The 21,324-nt window shown below is 49.0% G+C and overlaps 1 protein-coding gene across 2 annotated transcripts in view; it reads right to left on the reverse strand.

The window, feature by feature from the left end:
* Positions 1-20,852, reverse strand: part of STEAP3 (STEAP3 metalloreductase) — a 54,679-nt gene extending 33,827 nt beyond the window's left edge. The window contains exon 1 of one of the 2 annotated variants that reach the window (XM_037049894.1): positions 20,799-20,852. The gene's annotated coding sequence lies outside the window, so the exon portion shown is untranslated. Of the gene's footprint in view, positions 1-1,444; positions 1,581-20,798 lie in introns of those variants that run through there. The other variant, XM_037049893.1, reaches the window with a different exon arrangement.
* Between the last annotated feature and the right edge of the window lie 472 nt (positions 20,853-21,324).

Consider the following 21,324-nt stretch of genomic DNA (forward strand, 5'->3'; position numbering starts at 1 on the left):
TAAGTAGGGAAGGGGCCCGGATGCTGGTCTGTCTGCCTCTGCAGTTTGAGCTTCACCAATAGGCTTACTGCCCAGACAGAGGATAGGGACCTGTCTAGGGACACCCCAGTCAGTGAGTGGCAGAGCTAGGGCCACACTAGCTAAGAAGAGGGGTCAGAGTGAAAGGGGACACACTGACCATCCATTCTGAGTGCCGGGGACGTGCACTGCCACCCTGCCTCTGCCATGTGCAGAGGCAGGTAACTCCCTTCGCCTCTCACACTTCACACTGACAGTTTTCAAGTATCACCCTGTGTCTCTCACAGCATATCAGGGACCAGCTGAGCTAAGGCTTTGGGGGGTTACTTTTGTGGGGACCCACTGATGGAGGGGTCATGCTCATACAGACAAGCAAGTACCATCCGGGATCCCCGCCCTGCTCACGCCAGACTCGACTGTGGGAAATGAAGGGGACAGTATCTCCCTGAAAAAATGGGAGTGTTTTCTGCCTGATTTGGGTGCATTTCCTCAAGTGGTAATGAGCTGCCCTTGTAGGTGCAGGGAGGCTTCCTGACTTTCCTTGGTGCACAGGCTAGGAGCTGTGGTCCACGGGTGCGGAGTGGGGGGCTGGGTTTCCACTTAAGGTTGCCTGGGCCAAGAGCCAAGCTCCAGAGCCAGACTGCTTGGGATCTAATGCTGGCTGCCACCTGCTGGCTCTATGACCTTGGGCTTGTCAGTGCCTCAGTTTTCCCACTTATAAAAAGGAGATAATTAGAGTACTTTCCTTATGAAGAAACTGTAGAAATAAGTAAATCAGTATTTGTAAAGCACTTAGAATAAGTGCTTGCCCAGCTCACAATAAGCACTCATAGAGGTCGGACAATAATAATGACACAAACAACGGCTGCCAGCACTGAACCCAGCAGCAGCAACAGGCAAAAGAAGGATGCAAAAGACCTTGGCAGCACCTCTTCAGCCATGGGGAAGAGGGCCACATCATGACTGGGACTTTGCAGGCAGCCTAGGCTCCAGGCCAGCTTAGGGGATCTGGGCCAAGGTGAATGTAAAGGCTGACTACCCAGGGACTCCAACGTTCCCTGTGGTCAGTCACGGCTGGAACAGATACATGGGTACCCTTCCTAGTCACTGTCTCAGCCACCTGTCTCAGCCAGCCCTAGGGTGAGTTTGCACTTTTGAGGAAGGAAAGTAGCCACACCGAGGCCTCCATCTTCTCCTAGCAATTTGCTAGGAGTTTGCTAGCAATTTGGAGGAGCCCAAGAAGCCTCCTGGACAGAAGTCTCTCCTGTCTTTTCTCGATTTCTTCTTCTCCCTGCCATCTCCTGAGAAACTATTATGAGAATACTCTAAGAGCATAAAGATAAGTAAGATGTGATCTCCACTTCAGGGTCTACAATCTGGTTTTCAATGGTGTGTATGTATAAGTGGTGAGATAAGACACACTCGCCAGGAACTGAACACAGGGTGGGATGGAGCCCTGGAGGCAGACATCACTTCCAGAGGAGAAGCCAGGCTGGGCTTTGTGGCACAGATCCTTCTCCTGGTCCTTGAAGAACCCCAAGGGTTTATAGATTCAAAGCAAAACCCAACCCACCAAAAGAAAAAAAAGACAATGAGACCAAAACTTTGAGTGCTGTGTTTAACCCCAGACTTGGCAGTGCAAATGGGAAGGAACTGTGTGGGGTTGGCTCTCAGGCTCAATGCTCAGAACCCAACGGGACTTGCTTCCTTTCGGTAAACTGAGATGGAGGCAACTGCTCAGAGGGAAGCAAGCCATGGGCAGGGGCTGGGGGGACCAGGGACTGGTCCCAGCTTTGCCCCAGAAGAGACAAGGGAGCATCACTGAGGCTCTCTGGGTGGCTTTTCTAACACGAGATCTCTGAGCCCCACTCACCCTGGCAATTTAGGGGTCTATTCAAAGTTCCAGACCTATGGTCCTAAGGGGCCCTGCTGCAGGATCAATGGAAATTAAACATAAAGCACCTCTAATGCGCTTCCTGTTATCAAAACTCAGTCTTTAGGACAGGAACTAGCCAGGTGGTAATCTCTCCTGATAAGGCCTCCATCCCAGGGGTGGTGAATTTTCCTCTCTAGTTCAGAAACAAGACAGCCACTGTTGGGCCAAAAGCTGAGGTCAAATCATCACCATGCCCAACACTTACTAGCTGGGTGTTTTTGGGCCCTAGTTTCCTCACCTTTAAAATGGGGACACTAACTGTACCTTTTCACACGAGTTGTTGTGAGAATAAGAGGGGCTAATTCATGCAAGAGCTCAGAGCCATCTATTCTGACTGGTGCCATGTGCCAAGTTTGCGCATGCATACTCTACTCTGAGGTACTTCACGGGCAGCTTGGCATGTCTTAAAATTCTTTGCCCTCCCAGTGCCCAGAACAAGGCCTGCTGTGGGGGTAAAGGTCAGCAAGGGTAGGACAGGTGGGGCAAATCCAGAAGGCCTCAGAGGACCAGCAGAGCCCCTGTTGCTGGAAGGTGAGGGTGTGACTAATCCTGGCTTTGCCCTGGCTCCCTGCTTGTACTATTTCCAGATCTGGGGGACAGAGCAGGGAGGGGATCAAATTGCTGCTGGCAGGGCTAAGGCCTGCCACCTACATACAGACCTGCCTGCTTCCCCCTCCCAAGCTTCCAGCAGGAACCAGAGATGCAGGCGTGCAAGAGTGCAGGAGCTTGCACAAGGCACTGGTCCTAGCCCCTCCGGGTCTCTGCCCCGACTCAGGAATCCCCTCCCACTTCCCCACAGAGCCACAACAAAGGCTGTTTGTAGCTGGGAGCCATGCCTGGCCTGACGGCCTGCCTACCAGCAGTCAAGCTGTTCACGGTGGGCAGTCATGACACAGGTAGCCCTCACTGCAGCAGACAACCCTTAGGCTCAAGTGGCTGGGGCAGGAACAGTTGCAAAGGGGTCACCATGGGGTCGGGTGGGGGTGGATGTGGGTGGGGATAGAGGGTAGCTGGCTGTGGCACCGGGCAGCTAGATGGAGAGATGGCCTGCAGGCCCACAGGGGACCCTCCCATACCCTCCCAGGCAGAGACTGAGCTGACATTCCTGGTGGGGGGCTGGCCATGGCACTTGGAGAGGAACACGGCGCAGTGCTTGTCCTCATGGGGCCCACAGTTATCTTCAAACTTCAGTTTAAATTTTATCTAGTAGAAAAATTAATTTGGGGGAATACATTCCTCTTGTTGCTATATTTACCTGTAAATTAAGTATATTTAAAGTGCTATAATTTGTGCACTATAATGTTATATTCAAAATAAACCATATAAAAACAAACATAAATGTTAAGGGATACAGCTAAAATTTATATACAAACAGAAGCTCTAAATTTTCTTAGCCTCTGAGAAGTTCACACCCATTCTAGAGACCTGTGCTCAAAGACAGTGCCAGGCACAGCGGGAAACTGAACAACGTCTTCTGAGAAGGGCACTGACTTCCAAAGGGGCAGTTGGGCGGCTTCTTGCAGGGGTTGGGCTTGAGCCGAGCCTTGGAGGACATGAGAATGAACCAGAAAAAAGCATTCCGGAAAAAGGAGCCCGTGGGCTGGAAACAGCAGTGTGTGGGGCCAACCCTTAGTGCGAGTCCCTGGGGCAAACTGGTGCGTGCCCAGAGGCTTGGGGGCTCTGTAGCAGGGGCTTATCAATCTGTAACTGAAAATGCAAATTGTTGCCAGAACTTTTTAAGCCTAAAAAGTGTAGAAATGGAGGGAGTAATGAGAGGCTGAAACTCTGAGCTTGGTCCTGATGATTTCCTCACCTGGAAACACCACAATCCTAGCTTCTCTCTAGCCTCAGTTTCCTCACCCGTAAAATAAGAATGCCAATAGCTGCCCAGCTGCCCTCAATGGGCACAGGGTAGTTGAGGGCTGTGTACACCTGGGGCATCTGGAAGTCCTTGCCTGGTGGTTTCTGTGTTCAGCTGCCTTCCCTACCCTCCCGCCAACTTTGGGATGGCTGAGATCATCGTGTTTTGTATGAGAGCTGTACCTTTAGCGTCCAGCACTGTCCTGGCACATAATAGGGTTTCCTCACACATTTCTGACTGAAGGCACCCATCCCTGGAACTTACAGCTTCAAAAGTTACTCTGTCCCTTGGGGGTGGAAAACCTTTCAAAATGCAGTGCATTATCTCAAGAGAAGGCAGTCAGATCCTCACCCAGAACCCAGGGATCACCTCAGGCTGAAAAGGGGCATGTTCTTAGGTCTCACCTTCTGTTTTTATACAACCTGTCCATAGGTTTATATCCTCCCTTATTATCAGGACATTTATCACAGCTGTCTGTCTGCCTGCTTGCCTCTTAAAGGCTCCCCTTTCCCCTCCCACCCAGGTCCTGCTAATTTTCTGTGAACAAGAAATACAAGCAACACACCATTGAGAAAGTGAAAAGAGAACCCACAGAATAAAGACAAATTTGGCAAACCATATATCTAATAAGAAACTTGTTTCTAAATATAAAAGAACTCTTATAAATAAATATTAAAAAGACAAATAACCTATACGAAATTGGGCAAAGGACTTGAATAGGCATTTCTCCAAAGATGAAGTACAAATCATTAATAAGCACATGAAAAGATGGTCCACATCATTAGCTCCAGAAGAATGCAAATTAAAACTATGAGATACCACACTTCACACCCATTAGGATGTTATCATCGAAAAGAGAAATAATATCCTGACCAGTGTGGCTCAGTTGGTCACTGGTTCAATTCCTGGTCAGGGCACGTGCCTGGGTTGTTCGTTTAGTCCCTGGTCAAGGTGATGGGGGACTCAAGAATTGAAAAATTTTAGTTTAGGTAATAGCAAATAAGCTTAGTAGTCAATGCACATAAACAGCTATTGTTCCAGGAACTGAAGGTACGACCCACCCTGAGTCTGGGAGACCATAAGCAGTTCCACCTTTGTGCCTCAGGAGGACTGAAAGCAATCGAGGTGGCATCTGAGCCATTGTGCTCCAGGTGAGACGTCTACCACGCAGGGCACAGATAAAGCCCATCTCTGAGGGCACAGATGAAAGAAAGATGAATGCAGCTTTATCTGATCAACTTTTTCCCTAAATTCTAAACCCCTTATCTACACTTTTCTTCTCTTTGTAAAAAGGGTTTGTTAGGCCACATAACCTGCCATCTTGTCAGATCGCCAGCCACCTGAATAAAGCGCCCATAAAGATCCAACCCCTGTCTCTGATTAGGGTCTGTAGTGACAGGCAGCAGGAACGCCGGCTTTTCCCGTTTTAAGGGCACATACATGAGGCAACTGATTGATGTTTCTCTCACATCAATGTTTCTCTCCTTATCTTTCTCCTTCTCTTCCCTTCTTTCTAAAAATAAATAAATCTTTAAAAAAGGGAGAGATATTAGCAAGTGTTGGTGAGGCTGTGGAAAAACGAAAACCCTCGTCCACTGCTAGTGGGAATGGAAAGTAGTGCAGCCACTGTGGAAAGGAGTCTGGCAGTGCCTCAAGGGTTAAACCAAGTCTGTACGTGACCCAGCACTTCCACTCCTAGGTATACACCCAAGAGAAAGGAAAACATACGTCCACATAAAAATGTGTACATCAACATTCCTAGTAGCCTATTTATAATACCCCAAGAGTAGAAACAACTCAACTTCCATCAGCTCATGAATGGATAACCAAAATGCAGTCCATTCATACAATGGAACATTACTCAGCAACACAAAGAAATGAGGTCCTGATAGAGGTTACAACATGGATGAACCCTGAACACATGTTAAGTGAAAAAAAAGCCAGTCATAGCAGGCCACATATTGCATGATTCCACTTGTATGAAATGTCTAGAACAGGCAAATCCAGAGACAGAACATAGATTATTCGTGGTTTCCAGGGAATGGGGGGTGGGACAACAAGGAGTGAGCTCACTGGTACAGGGTTTCTTCTTCAGAGTGATGAAAACGCTCTAAAATTGATTGTGGTGATGGTTGCACAACTTTAAAGTATTAAAACTCACTGTGTTGTATAGTTTTAATGGGTGAATTCTATGGTGTGTGAATTATAACTCAATAAAGTTGTTATATAAAAGAAAATTGAGATATTGCAGACTGTTACTTATGTGTGTAAATGAAGAATAAATATGCTTTGAGTGACAGCCTAAGGACTCTTCATGAACTTAATGCATGAATTTTGGACACCAATGTTGGTGATTCTACAATCTTCCAAAGTTATTTCCTAGTTGTTTTCCACATATCTGAGGCTTCTAAGCCCCATCGCCTCCAGGAAAGGGAAGCGTATGTAACCAGCACCATTAACTGCTGCTGTGGGAAGATAGTGCCATAGGCTCAGCAGTCCGCCCAGCAGGTTTTGTGCACGCACAGCACTTCTCTGTACTTCCCCTCACGTAGGCACAGAGCCATTCCAGGCCCACATGGCATGGCTGGCAGAGGAGGGTGCTGTGGTCTGAGGCCAACTCTACCAACTGCAGGGATGGGTCAGTGAACAAGGCAGATGTGTGCTGGTGAGAGGGTAAGGGAAGGCATCGTTTGCTAATTACCCAAATGGCTGAGCATGAACAGAGCACACAGATGCAAATCTGGAAACTAGCACACAGCTGCAAAGCCACTTGGCTGGGCAGATTCATTTCCCTTTCTCCACCCAACTCAACCCCTCCTTAATCAGGCAGAGAATCAGCCCAGGCCAGGCTGGCTCCCCACCATGCAGCCACAGAATGTGGGCTCAGGAAAACATCTGGATGTTCTGGATTTACTCAGCATCAGTTGCCTCAGTAAACTGCAAATAGGGCAGCGAGAACACAGGCTTGGAGACAGCTGGGTCTTATTTCAGCCCTGCGGAGCATTGGCTGAGTGGCCTCCCCAAGGCACTGGACCTCTCGGAGCCTCAGTTCTCTCATCCGCACAGGACAGTGGTGTTACTGACTTCACTGAGCTATAGTAAGGATCACATGAGATAGACCAGGTGCCATGATATGAGCCTATAAAATTCACTATTTTTCATTTTGTCCCTCTGTGCCTAGAATTTTTAAAAAACCTTTGTTTAAAGGAGAAATAGATATTCTTAAGTCAATTATTCTCTACTGAACGGAAAAACTTACTCTAAAATTTTCTAAAAATTTCTGAGATAATAACCTGGAGGTCTGCATACATTTCCCACCAAAACAATGGAGGAAATGACTTGCTGCTGTTTGGGACTCAGGCCCTGGGAAGATGGGGTCGGTGGAACAGGTAGGGGCTTATAGTACGGAGAGGCGAGTGGTCAGGGTTGGTTTGGGGTCAGGTATTGGGCTCTGTGAGTCCTCTAGGGGGTGGTAGTCCCACCATTAGGCTGCTTGCCAAAAACCATCCTCACATCATTGGAGTCTCCAGGCCAACCTTCCTCGCCAGCACCCCCAGCTCCTGGATGAAACCTATGCCAGCTGCCTCTCTGCCTCCACACCCTTTGAGAACAGCCCCTTTCCCACGGACAGGATTTCTCTCTTTCCTGTCTGCCTCCCCGCTGGACTCCAAGCCCCACCAGGAAGGAATGGAGTCAAACTCAGCTTTGCAACACCAGCCCATAGCCCAGTGTCTGGCACACATTGTGTCAAACTTGGGCTGCAGTGGAGTCATCAGGAGGGCCTGTTAAAATGTGTTGCTGGGCTCCATCCCCAGAATCTCTGATGCTGCTGGTCCCAGGACCATACTTTGAAGTAGATACTCAGTAAAGGTCTGTGTAGAGAGTGAATGAATTAACAAATTACTTGCAGGAACCACTCCATATTCAACTTTTTTCCTGGGTCCTTACACTCAGGCCTTTCCCAGCCCACCTCTGCTAAAGACCTCCCTGACCCCAGGACCCCTGGCATCAGTGCTCTCTGGGTCTTGAGGATCAGAGCTGGGTTTTCTCAGTGAGGAGAGAGCAGTCGAGTCCATAGTGGCTTTCTTTGCTGAACCAATTAGGCAAACACCACAGGGATGCTCCCATAGCCCCCTCCTCTCCTGTGCATGGACCGTCAAGCCCATTATGGACTGATGGAGAACAGAGGAGTATTACAGGGAGGCCATAGATCCTGGGAACCCAGGAGACCCCAACACCGCAACTAGGGAGATCTTTGTAGAAGATCAAGTTTCCTGGATGACCAAGAATTCAGATGGCTTGACTCTCCATCCAGGGCTCTTTCGCTACTACGGTTTGACAGCTAGGCCTGGAAGAATTGCTCAGTAGAACAGGTCATTAGTGCCCACTGCCTGCAATAGGCAGGATGGTGGTCAGTGTTGGTTGGGAAGGGGCAGGGGAAAGGCCCAGGGTCAGGACTAAGGTCAGCAGCTCAAAGCGGGAGGATGCTTATGCCCATGGTCCCCATGCTGCACAACCCCAGCAGGTGCCATTTACATTGTAACTCACGTGACTAGTACTCTCTGGAGGTGTGAACTGCCTCTGCAGTTTTAAGCAATAGTTGGTCCTGAAGAGAGGTTGACCCTGAACATCCTCGTTTGTTATTCCATGTATAACTACTGTATACCCAGCATGGAGGAAGGCACTAGGGCTACAGAGGTGGCCAGAAGACAGTCTGTCCTCTTCAGGCTCTTAGGGGAAATGCCTTGGACACACAGCAGCAAGGACTGAAGTGCCTGACTGATGGCAATGCCCAGAACTGTGGAAGCCAGGGAGGAGTGGCTGACCTCTTCCCAGTGAGGTCAGGGAGCTGGCATGTAGTGGGTGGCCTGATCTTTCTGTACTGGTTAATCCAGCAAGGCTAGAGGCTATCAGGAGGCAGCAGCTGAATCTGCAGCCTCAGTGTCTGGGGTTGGGTGGCTTCTTGCTTTCCAGGGACACTTGCAACTGTAAACCCTGGGACCAGATAGGTTTTATGGGCTGTGGCTGCCACCCCCCCCACCCCAACTTGCCATAATGTAGGTTTGCAGGATCAGGGATAGAAGCCCTGCTCCTGGGCAGGGGGAGGTGTGAGTACAGGGAAAGGGGAAGAGGCAGCCAAGACACAGGGCCAGCTCCAGGGGCTTCTGCCAAGAAGCTCAGCTGCCTCCTGCGATCTGATTCCTGGGCTTGGGGATGCATGCTTCCCCTGCTTTGCCCAGCTGATGGACCACCTTTTCCAGGAAGCCTCTGAGGGTGCAAGGAGGGTCCTCCCCTGACCTTCAGTGGTTCCTAGGGTCACTGGAAGTCACCCTCCACTCTAACTACTGCGTGGTGAGAGTCATACAACTCTTTCCCAATTGTGACCAGTTTTGTCATGGGCCAGAACTCCAACTTTTGTTAAGAGTCCCCAGGAGCTTAAAAGGCTGATCTAGGCAGCCCCTGAGGGAGCACTTCCTGGCTCCCCCCTGGGCCCTTGAACCCCGGGGCTCAGTGTGCACTCTCAACACGTTACTACTGACTGCACACCCTGGTTCACTTATCTGTCACCCAACCAAACTAGGGGCTACGTGTTACTCATTTCCGTGTCTCTCTCAACTAACCTGGGCCTGGCACCAAGTGGTGTTCAATTAATGTTTGTGGCTTGAATGAGTTCAACTCCGTGCCTGAGGGCAGAGTGTGCTATGAGTCCTGCCCTTTCTCCCTCAAACTTAGCTTGGGCTCTCCTGTACCCAGTGGAGATTAAACACCACAAGTTTCTAATCTTTACAGCAGCCTGGCAATATTATCAGACCTGGCCAGACATTTCCCTTTTTGGTAAACTTAATAACACAGAGGGCTAATAATGCACAGATGTGTTTAAGCAATGCAAATAAACAGAAAAACACAAATGACTCATGCAGCTCTGGCCAGAGTAGAAAATCAAACTCAACATCTGGGGTATATCAGGAGCAGCTTGGTACATGGGTTCCCATGGAAGGAGGCTTCAGGGATGCTAGGTCAATGGCTCCTGGGCCAGTGGGTTTCTGAGACGGGGGTAGCAGTCATTCAGAGGACTCTGCCCAGTCTCCATCAGGCAGGTTATCCAGGGGCAGGTGAGGCCCAGCTGACAGCCTTCTTGGCCTTTCCTATCTGGGTCCTGCCAAGTCTACAGGTTTGTTGATGGCCAGCACACCCGAACCTCACACTTTTTGCTGCTGAAGTCATAGACTTAATATTTTTGTCTGCAAAGTCCCTTCCCTCCAACTAATGAAATTCAAGGTCCATCAGAAAGGCCACTATCTCCTCTTTGAGGCAGGATTGAATTCCCTCTCCCTGGAGCCCCTCTCCCTTAAGAGGTCCAAGGGGTGGATGGTGGTGGGGTCCCTGCCCCCATAATCCCCATCGCTCCTTCCCATATGCTAATGTTAATATTAAAAGTAATACCTTTTGCCTTGGCTGGCATGGCTCAGTGGATTGACTGCTGACCTCTGAACGAAAGGGTCACCTGTTCTATTCCTAGTCAGTGCCCACGCCTGGGTTGTGGGCCAGGCCAGGTTCCCAGTAGGGGGTGTGAGAAAGGCAACCACACATTGATGTTTTTCTCCTTCCTTAAAAAGAGGGAAGAAACATCCCTCCCCTGCATCTAAAATAAATAAACAAAATCTTTTTAAAAACTAAACTAAAATAGCCCTGGCTGGTGTAGCTCAGTGGATTGAGCACAGGCCTGCGAACCACACGATCACGGTTCAATTCCCAGTCAGGGCACATGCCTGGGTTGCAGGCCAGGGGACTCACGAGAGGTAACCATACATTGATATTTCTCTCCTTCCCTTCCCCTCTAAAGATAAATAAATAAAATCTTAAAAAAAAGAAAAGAAAATGGAGAAGCCAAAGAATATATATATATATATATATTGCTATATATATACAACAAAAATAAAATAAAATTATATTTTGATACAAAATTCACAATTCCTAGTCAGGTAAAATGACTAATAGCTTCTGTAAAATCTTTCCCATTTTATGGATCTGAAATAAGCAATCTAAGTAAAAAGTGGACCATTTGCTACCCAAAGAGAAGCCACTTTCAGGGAAATCCCTTGTTCTTTCTTCCCTGTAGAAACTTCGGGCTTCCCTGGGGGCTATGAAGGTCCACCTTCCGCTACAAAGAAAGAGGCAGCAGCCAGCCACACCCCAGCACCCAGCAAGTGTCTGGCATGAGGCGCTTCTGCAGCAACCAGGAGTCGCATGAGGAGGAGCCACCGTGAGGGGAGGACAGGCTCACAGTGGAGAAATCCTGACTGTGGACTTACACTCAGGGTTTAATGCGTAGAAAACTATCCTTACTTCTATTGCGCAGATGAGAGAACTAAGGCCCAGTTAGGACTTCTCTAAGGTCCCATCCAGTCCCTGCATTCAAGCTGCCTCCAGGGTGCTGAAGGTGGGCAGCTCATTGCCACGTGCATGAGAAATAGCCGGTCGGTTCAGTTTGTTCATTAGATTCCCACATGTGAGTGAAAACATATGGTATTTGTTTTTCTCTGACTGGCTTATTTCACTTAACGTGATGTTCTCCAGGTCCTTCCATGTTGCTATTCTGTATATGTATCATAGTTGTTTTACCCACTCATCTACTGATGGACACTTGGACTGCTTCCAGATGTTGGTGACTGTAAACACTGCAATGGACATAGGGGTGCTTATGTTCTTTTCAATTAGTGTTTTGGGTTTCTTCAGATAAATTCCCAGAAGTGGAATCACTGGGTCATAAGGCAAGTTCCATTTTTAATTATTTGAGGTATCTCCATACGGCTTTCCACAGTGGCTGCACCAGTCTGCATTCCCCCAACATGAGAGAGACGCATAGAGAGAGAGCAGGCTGATAGCTCTTGGGGGTAGCAGTTGGGATGTAAAGGGCTGAGGAAAAAGGAAAAAGGACTCATGAACATGAACAACAGTGTGGTGATTGCAGGGGAGGCGGGGGGAGGGGTACAGGGGTATAAGGGAGTTAAATGGTAATGAAAAATACAATTTAAAAAAATATTGACTAGTCCGGGCTGGTGTAGCTCAGTGGATTGAGCGAGGGCCTGAGAACCACATGATCATGGTTCAATTCCCAGTCAGGGCACATGCCTGGGTTGCAGGCCAGTTCCCAAGAGGGGACTCATGAGAGGCAATCATACATTGATATTTCTCTCCTTCTCTTCCCCTCTAAAGATAAATAAATAAAAATTAAAAAAATTAAAAAAAAATACCGACTAAAGAAAAGAAATAGCTGGTCACCTGGTCCACATGGGGCTCTAGGGTGGTCTGCTACCTTCCTCTCGCTATCCCTCACCTTGCTGTGTTGCCCGAATCCATACTGTCTAGCTTCTCACTCTCAGACTGTTTCTGCAAATCCAGGGCCACCCGCTAGCCTAGATTCCAAACCATGCAGAATGAACCCCAAGCCCTCCCCGCCTCTTAGGCTGAGGGGGTTCAGGAGGCCAGAAGGAGGCTCCCTCTGAGGTCTCCCCCCAACCCCTGTCTGCCCAGCTGACCTGAGGGGAGAGAGAATTAAGGACGCCACTTTCAAATCAGGCTTAAAAGCTGGGTTATAGCCACACACATCTTAATTGGTACATTTCTATTTTCTCTGTGGGAATGTTCCCTTTCTGATGGACTTTCACATTTACTGTTATATTTCTTGTATCTCTGCCTGGAATTGTTATTTAGACATCGTAAAGAAAAATCATTATATTTTTAAAGGGAAGACTGAGAAGTTTCTATAAAAGAGAATACGANCCAGTTCCATCCATGATGTTGCAAAATAGCCACACACATCTTAATTGGTACATTTCTATTTTCTCTGTGGGAATGTTCCCTTTCTGATGGACTTTCACATTTACTGTTATATTTCTTGTATCTCTGCCTGGAATTGTTATTTAGACATCGTAAAGAAAAATCATTATATTTTTAAAGGGAAGACTGAGAAGTTTCTATAAAAGAGAATACGAAAAGCTGGGGTACACACAGACACAAGTCGATCCACACACAATGCACATGTGTGCAAATTGGTCTGATGAAAAAGAGAAGTTTATTATCACAATGCTTCTCAAAAAGGTGAATGAATAATTTATAGGGCTTTTTACAAAGATCTAGATTTTCTAATCATTCCAGAAAAATCTGGTTCGATTACTTATAGCAGCAGTTCTGTGATAAACCACCTGAGAAATGGTTACCCATAAATAAAATTTACAATTCCCAGTGGGCCTGCCTTCCACAGAAATGCATCATAAACACGAACATTTTTTTTCTTTAAAACATCAGACCCCACAACACTGTGGCTCTAACTAACTTGAGGCACTGTATGTGATAAATCCTTGAACCGTTTACTTTGAAAAGGCTCCTGACTTAATGTTTAGATGATAATATTTCCTGTTTTATTTTGGCAAGAACTTCATTACATTGTGCTCTTTGCTGGCAGTCCCAAAATAGCCACATCGAAATTGAGGCCGTGCAGCTCTGGCCCTTGGGACCCCAAGATAACACGGTAGAGTGAGCAGGCCAGGGGGCTGCTGGGGCTGTTGGGAGGCGACTGCACATGCCCATCTGGGGTCAGTGTTCTAACAAGATTGACCAACAACAAGCTGGCACAACATCTGGCCGACAAAAGGGTCTGAAGCGCTAGTACTTGACAGCTCCACTGTGATCTGGGCCACCTTTCTTGCCTGGGTCTCCCTCCAACCTCTGGGCAACCTGCCTCCTGTTTTGGAGGCGGGACTCCAGCTGACCCTCAGAAGGCGAGGGACCTCCCAGGGGCTTGGACAACAGGGTGGCTGCCACCTCACCCTGCACTCCGCCTCTTGGAGACACGATTGGCTGGGGCGTGGTAACTGATGACCAATTGCAGGGTGTATGTGAGAGAGCAGTTCTGGTTTGATATATCTATTTGTATCAAGTCTTGAAGTCTTGACATCCTCTTGGCCATCCAAATGCCCCTTCCCGAAGAGCCAGACTCAGTATCCTTGGGCACTTGGGCACTTCCCAGCCCCCACAGCCCCACAACCAGCTCTCCCTGCTCTGAATTCAGAGAAGCAGCTGTATTCATTGGTGGGTCTAGTTAGAAAGACCTGGGTATGAATTCAGGTTCTGCCATGTACCAGCCCTGTGACTTTGGGCAGGTTAATTTCCTTCTTTGTTGTGATGAGTAAGCAAAATACTGAACTTGAAAGCCCTCAAATACACACCTGCTCTTGTTTACACATTTCCTGTGCTCTGCTCTGAGACTAGGCTCTTCTTTGCTCCCAGGTCACCTTTTGTATTGTCATACAGACTCCCAGTTAGACCTGTGTGCCCCACCCTCCCATGTATTTACACAGTCTGGCAGGGTATGCTCTGCTCATTGGGAGGCTGGTAGATGCCTGTTGGGCCAACGGGCTCAGGCAGTGAACACTGGATCACTTTCTGTTCCTGCTAAAGCTTCTGGGTGGTCTGATCCCCTTGGAGAAACTGCCCTGTCAGGAAAGCATACTTCCTTCTGAGAGCAAACCTTCGAGACGTGAGGGAACAAGACTTCCAAGAGCACCCCCACATTTCCTGGAGTTGCTGGGCTGTGTTTCCTTGTATCCTGGGGTTCTCTCTGAGCCTTTAGTTGTGCCCCGAGCTCCCCTCAATCCAGAAAGTGCTTCCCCTCACCACAAACAGCCATGCCAAATCAGAATGTTCAAGAAGAGTTGTAGAAAGGCTATGGGAGGACAAAACGCTGCCTTGCCAGAGCTCACCAGATCAGAGCATTGTCACATCTACAACCTCCGGCCCTCCAATCCAGGAAGGCCAGAGGGTGGGTCTTTCCCAATGGAAGTACACTGATGCCCATCATAATCCTCCACTGCCCATGCCCAGCACTCTCCTATTTCCTTCTCTTCTAGTTCTGGCTGCCACCATACCCTTGGCCAGCCTGGGGCCAGCTCCATGAACCAGTCACAAAGAGCATGGTCTCACCTCCTGCACCGCTCAGCCCCACACCCAGGTTGTGGTGAATTTGCTGCAAGTGCTGACTGACCCCCGCACCCCTACCCCACTGTGTCCAATGCACTACTACTAAGCCGTATGCAAGTCTGGTGGTCACCCAGAAAGCCTCAGCACAGGCCCCTTGGACCTCAAAAGGCCCACTCTGGTGATGGCTGCACCATAAATGTTGGACACTATAGTAACAGGTAGGGTCATTCCATCACAGATGCCAGCACACTGGCTTTGGGAAACCTGCTGCCTACACTAAACTGAGCCCACCCACCCCACCATGGAAAGCCCCTTTGCCAGTCCTGACATCACATTTACCCATGACTGATTTTATAATCTTGGGGTTATTTTTTTTTACAGTTTAATCTCCTTAGCTAATAGCTCCAGAAAGCTTAACAATGTGCTGTTTGTTTAGATCCCATCTGGCTCTCAGGAAGTGGAAGAGGGAGATAAGAATAAGTTACTGCGAGATTGAAGAACAATTAGTGCTCACCTGTTGCATGTTCTGCCAGGTGACAATGTGATTTATGAGGACAGACTGGGAAGAGTTGAGCTTCAGGTAAGTCCCCAGGGACAGTGTTCCATACCTGAGGAGGAGGGACATGTATCCCTGGTTGAAGTGACAATTCAGGAGTTCATGGTCTCGCATAAATTAGCAGTTACCAATCAAGCCCTGACGGCAAGTACAGTGGTCCATCCCTCCAGCTCAGCAGGGAGCTGTCTCTGGTTTTAAACAGTGGCTCCCATCAGCTGAAGGAGCTCACTGATGCCTGGTTCCCTCGCTTGCATTCAGAAATAAGTGGAAGGTGTGACTTTTGTACAGGGTTATAAATAAAAACCAACACTCATCCAGCCAGAAATGAGACTCAGCCAGGTCTTGAGTGCCTGTCACCAAACTGGTGCTCAGTTAATGTTTGTTGAATGAATAAATGAGGCAGAATTTGGACAAGCATATATAGTTAGAACTTAGAAGCCACAGTTTGGGGTTGAAAGAATGGATTGGAGCCTCACATGTTCTCAAAAAAGTTAAATGGTTAAGAGAACATTATCTACATCTTAAGAGTCAGAAAGTTCAAATGTGCTCACTTGTATAACTTGCTTAGCACCGGGCCTGGCGCGTGGGAAGCTGAGTGTCCAGCAATGATGATGATAATCACTTCCGGAGTGATGGAAGTGATGCCCAAGGCACACTGAGGATGCGAAAGGGTGACATGCAGAGAGGCCTGAGATTGGTAGGAAGTCAGGTCAAACAGGTAGGTAGGTAGGTGGGCCTGGTTGTAGGAGGAAGTGTAACTTCTATAGCGAAACCTCTGAAAACAATTTACAGAGGCTCATCCTCACCCTCCTTCAAGTTCTGTACTCTCCACAGTTTCCTGAAATAGGACGGGGTTGGCGAGAATAGGGCAAGTGAGAAAAAGAGGTACTCACCCCTCCACCCCTCAGGAGGGAGGAAAAGAGGCAGCTTGGCCTTAGGTTTTAAAAGCTGCCTTAAATTGGGGGACTTCCGCCAAGATGGAGGCATAGGTGGAAACACTGTGCCTTCTCCCACAACCAAGTTTGAATACAACAAAGATTTGGAGAAACAAAGACACAACCAAAGGACAGAAAATTGAATTATACGGAAGTCCGACTACATCTAACCGTTCAACTGGGACGGTAAGAGGGGCGGAGCCAGCAGCGAACAGGGTCGGGCAGGACAGGGCCCCCGACCCAGGTGCGCAGGCAGACGGGAACCAGTTGGGGTGCGGGGCAGACCGCGGGCGCATATTCGCGCACAGTGAGACAGACCACGCAGGCCCCAGGGGGCGAGGGCTGACGGTGGTGGCACACTCGCGTGCAGTGGGACGAAACGCCTGGGCCCGGTGACGGCAGCAACTGCGGCACCGGTGAGGGCCGTGGCGGCAGGCGGCGGACAGGACGCCATAGTCCCTCTTTGACCCCGCCCCCACATACAGCGTCACAACCCAGCGACTTAGTTGCCCTGCAATACCAGTGAGAGCCATTGTCCCTCTTTGACCCCGCCCCCACATACAACGTCACAACCCAGCGACTTAGTTGCCCTGCAATACCAGTGAGAGCCATTGTCCCTCTTTGACCCCGCCCCCACATACAACGTCACAACCCAGCGACTTAGTTGCCCTGCTCTAGTGAACACTTTAGGGCTCTGATCCTGCTATGGAACAGGCACGAACAACCCGAAAGATGGCACAAGAAGAACTCAAAGTCCCAGAGCCAATAACTCTAAGCGACCGAGAAATTGCCAGCCTCTCAGAAGCACAATTCAGGACACTATTTATCAGGATGCTCACAGAACTGGTAGATTATAGTCACAAATTAGAGGAACAAAGTCACAAATTAGAGGAACATATGAAGGCTAAACTAATTGAAATGAAGGGAGATGCACAGGAAACCAATAGTGATGGAAAGGAAACTGGGACTCAAATCAATGGAATGGACCAGAAGGAAGAACAAAACATCCCACCAGAAAGGAATGAAGAAATGAGAATTCAAAAAAATGAGGAGAGGCTTAGGAACCTCCAGGACATCTTTAAACGTTCCAACATCCGAATTATAGGGGTACCAGAAGGGGGAAAGAAACAGCCACGAGTGGAAAACGTATTTGAACAAATAATAAAGGAGAACTTCCCCAGTCTGGCAAAGGAAATAGACTTCCAGGAAATCCAGGAAGCTCAGAGAGTGCCAAAGAAGTTGGACCCAAGAAGGAACACACCAAGGCACATCATAATTACATTAGCCAAGACCAAAATGAAGGAGAGAATCCTAGAAGCAGCAAGGGATAAGGGGACAGTCACCTACAAAGGAGTACCCATCAGACTGTCAGCGGATTTCTCAAAAGAGACCTTACAGGCAAGAAGGGGCTGGAAAGAAGTATTCCAAGTCATGAAATCCAAAGACCTACAGCCAAGATTGCTTTATCCAGCAAAACTTTCATTTAGAATGGAAGGACAGATAAAGTGCTTCTCAGATAAGGTCAAGTTCAAGGAGTTCATCATCACCAAGCCCTTATTATATGAAATGCTAAAGGGACTTATATAAGAAAAAGAAGATGAAAAATATGAACAGTGAAAGGACAGCAAACACACAGTTATTAACAACCACACCTAAAACAAAAGCAAACCAAGAGGACAGCTAGATCAGGAGTGGAACCATAGAAATGAAGAACACATGGAGGGTTAGAAACAGGGGAGTGGGAGGGGGAGAAGGGGGGAGAAGGCACAGAAAATAGCATAGATGGTAGGTAGAAAATAGGTAGTGGGGAGGGTGAGAATAGTGGGGGAAATATAGAATCCAAAGAACTTGAGACACGTGGTTATAAACTAAGGGGGGGGGAATGGTGGGGGAGGGAGGGTGCGGGTGGAGGGGAATGAAGGGGGGGAATAGAACAATTGTAATGGTATAATCAATAAAATATATTTAAAAAAATAAAAAATAAAATAAAAGCTGCCTTAAATTGGCAAGTTTCTTTGTTTTAAATTCAGAGGTCCATTCCTGGTCCAAATGCTAGAAAGCAATTTCACGGAGTGCTTAACTTACCACAGTTTCAACTAACTGCCCAGCCCAAGAAAACCTGGCCACTATGCTTGGTGGGGAGGGCGGGAAAGGTGATTCCAGCCTCAGGTGGAGTCCAGAGAGCCTGGGTATCACTGAACAGCCTGCTTCCCCCTACCCCAGCCTACCTGAACATCACCCCTGCCTTCTGAGGCTTTATGAAGCAGGAGGCACAGACCTCTCCCAGTGTGGGAGACATAGGCCAGGACACTCAGCAGGGAGTCCTGAGGCTGGGCCTGAGGCCACTCTCTGGGCCCAAGTTACCTTCTCCAATGAATCGAGGGGTTCGACTAGGAGAGCAATGAGCCTGGAAGGTCCGTAGCCGATTAACACTCAAACCCCAGGGGAAGGGGAAGGAACCTGATATTTATTGCACTCCTAAAAGCACTGCCCTTCACATAATTAATCACCCAGGTAGGCATTATTGTCCCCCATTTATAGGAATATCAGGTGCAAAGCCCTTAGCAAGATTTTACAGATGAAGAAACAAGGTCAGAGAGCTGAGGATTTTGCCAAGATCATCACATGACAAAGAGCTGTAAGCATTTAGATTTGGGTCCACCTGATTCCAAAGCCAGGCACCCTTCCCTATAATCAGTTCAGCTGCTTCTACCACTGAGTTGCGCAGCTTTGGACTTTGGTCATTCACTTTCACTTTTAAACTACCTGAAGCCCTGCTCAACACTCTGATAAATTCAAGGAGGGGAGAGCAATGGGACACTGGAAAGGAAATGTGAACAGGAGAGGAAGTCACCTGTTTGGCACTTCCAGGCTGGACATGTGGTCCCAGTATGACCAGGCCAGGTCCTTGAGAGCTCAGCAGGCTTGGGCAGCCTGTCCAACCCCCTACCTCCCTGATGGCTCTGAGGAGTGTCACCCATGCCAATTCCAGGGCTTCCTCCCACATTGCCTGGCTGAGGCCACTTGTCCATTCAAGGCCTCCTTCAGGAAACCTTCTCTACCCCAGTGATGATGCCCCCTCCCCAGTAAATCTACTCATCTATCAGATACCGATTAAGCACCTGCTCCATGCTGGCCCCTCTGTAGGCCACTGGGATAGGGAGGAATAAAACAGGTCCCAGCCGCCTAGGTGTTCTTGGCTGGGTGTGGGCTGGGGTTTCACACTACAGACTCGGATTCCGTCAGCTGAGGGTGGGACCTAGGCATCTGTAGTTCTAACAAACCATGAAGGTGACTGAAGGGGCACCCAAGTGAGACCTTTGGCCTTGTGAATAATCTGGCCTCCAGCACTTCCATTCTTGGCCTGCCACAATCCTGAGAACAGGCCTCCTTTCCAGTGGTAGGCTCCTCTGGGCTCCCAAATCAGGCAGTATACAAATCCTCTTCTACATCTTGCTATCTGTGTACCTTCACAAAATGCCAATGCTCTCTGAAGCTGTTTCCCTATCTTTAACTGGTTGATAATGGTGCCTTCCTGTCCTGAGGATTAACTGGAATACCGTGTGCAAAAGCAAGCTGCCTGGCACAGATAAATGCATAATAAATGTCTGCTCTTATTACATCATCACTGCACTGATGGACAGAAATACTTCCCTGCGGGTATTCTGAGAACCTCCACTTCTGGAGCGCCTACTTCTGACACCTAGGAGGCCTCTCCGTGCCCTCTGTCAGGATCTGCCTTCATTTTCTGCGTCCACTAAGTGGATGCCTCCTCTTAGTCCCTGAACAACATACCGGGATGGGTAAATAGGTTTACAGTTGTAAGTAGGCAAAAGTTATTCTTGTATTTTTATCAATTATTGTATTAACTTGTATTTTTGTATTATTTATTATTGTATTATTTTTATTGCGACTGTAAACCTACTTTTGCCCACCCCATATTAGCTTAGCATACCCTTCCCTTCATTTTCCCAGGGTGACCAAAGTTCCAAATATATGTCTTCGGGCACCCTATCCTAAATTTCAGGGAAATGAACGGGAGAAGTAAGTTTGCCAGGCAAGAGCTTCTCGGGCAGAGGCCGACACTGCTCAGTCCAGCTTCTTCCAACCAAGGAGACCCAGCCCACTGCTCCCAGCCAAGCTGCGGGAACAACATCCAGTTAACCTCGCGGGTGCGTGTAAGGGGCTCCGGGCTGCATCTAGGGGTCCCGAAGTCGGTTCTCCCTAGTTCCGCGCCAAGCGCATGGCCCACAGGACCCTGGCCGCCCCGGTGGCACACGAGGCTGGCGTCTAGGAAGCAAGAAGGACACTCGGATTACGGACCCGGGATCCGACTCTCTGCCACGGGGCACACGTGGCTGGGTCCCAGCGGCCACAGTAGCTGGCAGACTTGTGCCCTCCGCGTGGCACAAGCGGAGGCGATAGCGCAGGGGGGCAATGGGGCAGTGACAGGTTTGGGGTCCCGGAACAGGGCGCAGCCACAGCCCCACCACGGCATGGGGAACCACTCACCTCTCAGTCCCGCCGCGCGGAGAAGCGCTGGAGGCTGAAGGTTTCGCGGAGGCAGACGGCCTGCCCCAAGGCTCCGCCCCCGCCCCCCGCGCCCCGCCCGCCTGCCCGGGGGTCCGCCCCTGTGGGGGAGGTGGCAGGCTGTCAGCCCGCCTGCTGCGGCTTATCCGGCTCCACCACCTACCCGCAGCCGGCAGTCTGGGAGCTGCAGGGTCCGCGATCTCCTTGCAGCTTGGGAGGCGGAGGCGGCAAGCAAAGACCCACCGCCCCTAGCCCAATATTCGGAGTCAGTCCTGTAGCTTCTAGATCCGCGCCCATCCCCTCTCCGGACTCTACTCGAGTTAAAGTGCGCAGGATTCCTGTTAACCAGGACAATAAGGGCGTGGAGGCCAGAATAAATTCTGAGACCCGCTCCCTTACTCAGAGGGACACCGCAAGTCCACGTCTATTTCATAACCCATTTTAAGTGGCAGACACAGATGGTAAGAGGCCGACATGCCAGATTGGATCTGGCTTCCTTCTTTTGCTG

The sequence above is a fragment of the Sturnira hondurensis genome, unplaced genomic scaffold, assembly GCF_014824575.4.
Source record: "Sturnira hondurensis isolate 20B ecotype Veracruz unplaced genomic scaffold, ASM1482457v3 Scaffold0006496, whole genome shotgun sequence".
Taxonomy (NCBI): Eukaryota; Metazoa; Chordata; class Mammalia; order Chiroptera; family Phyllostomidae; genus Sturnira; species Sturnira hondurensis.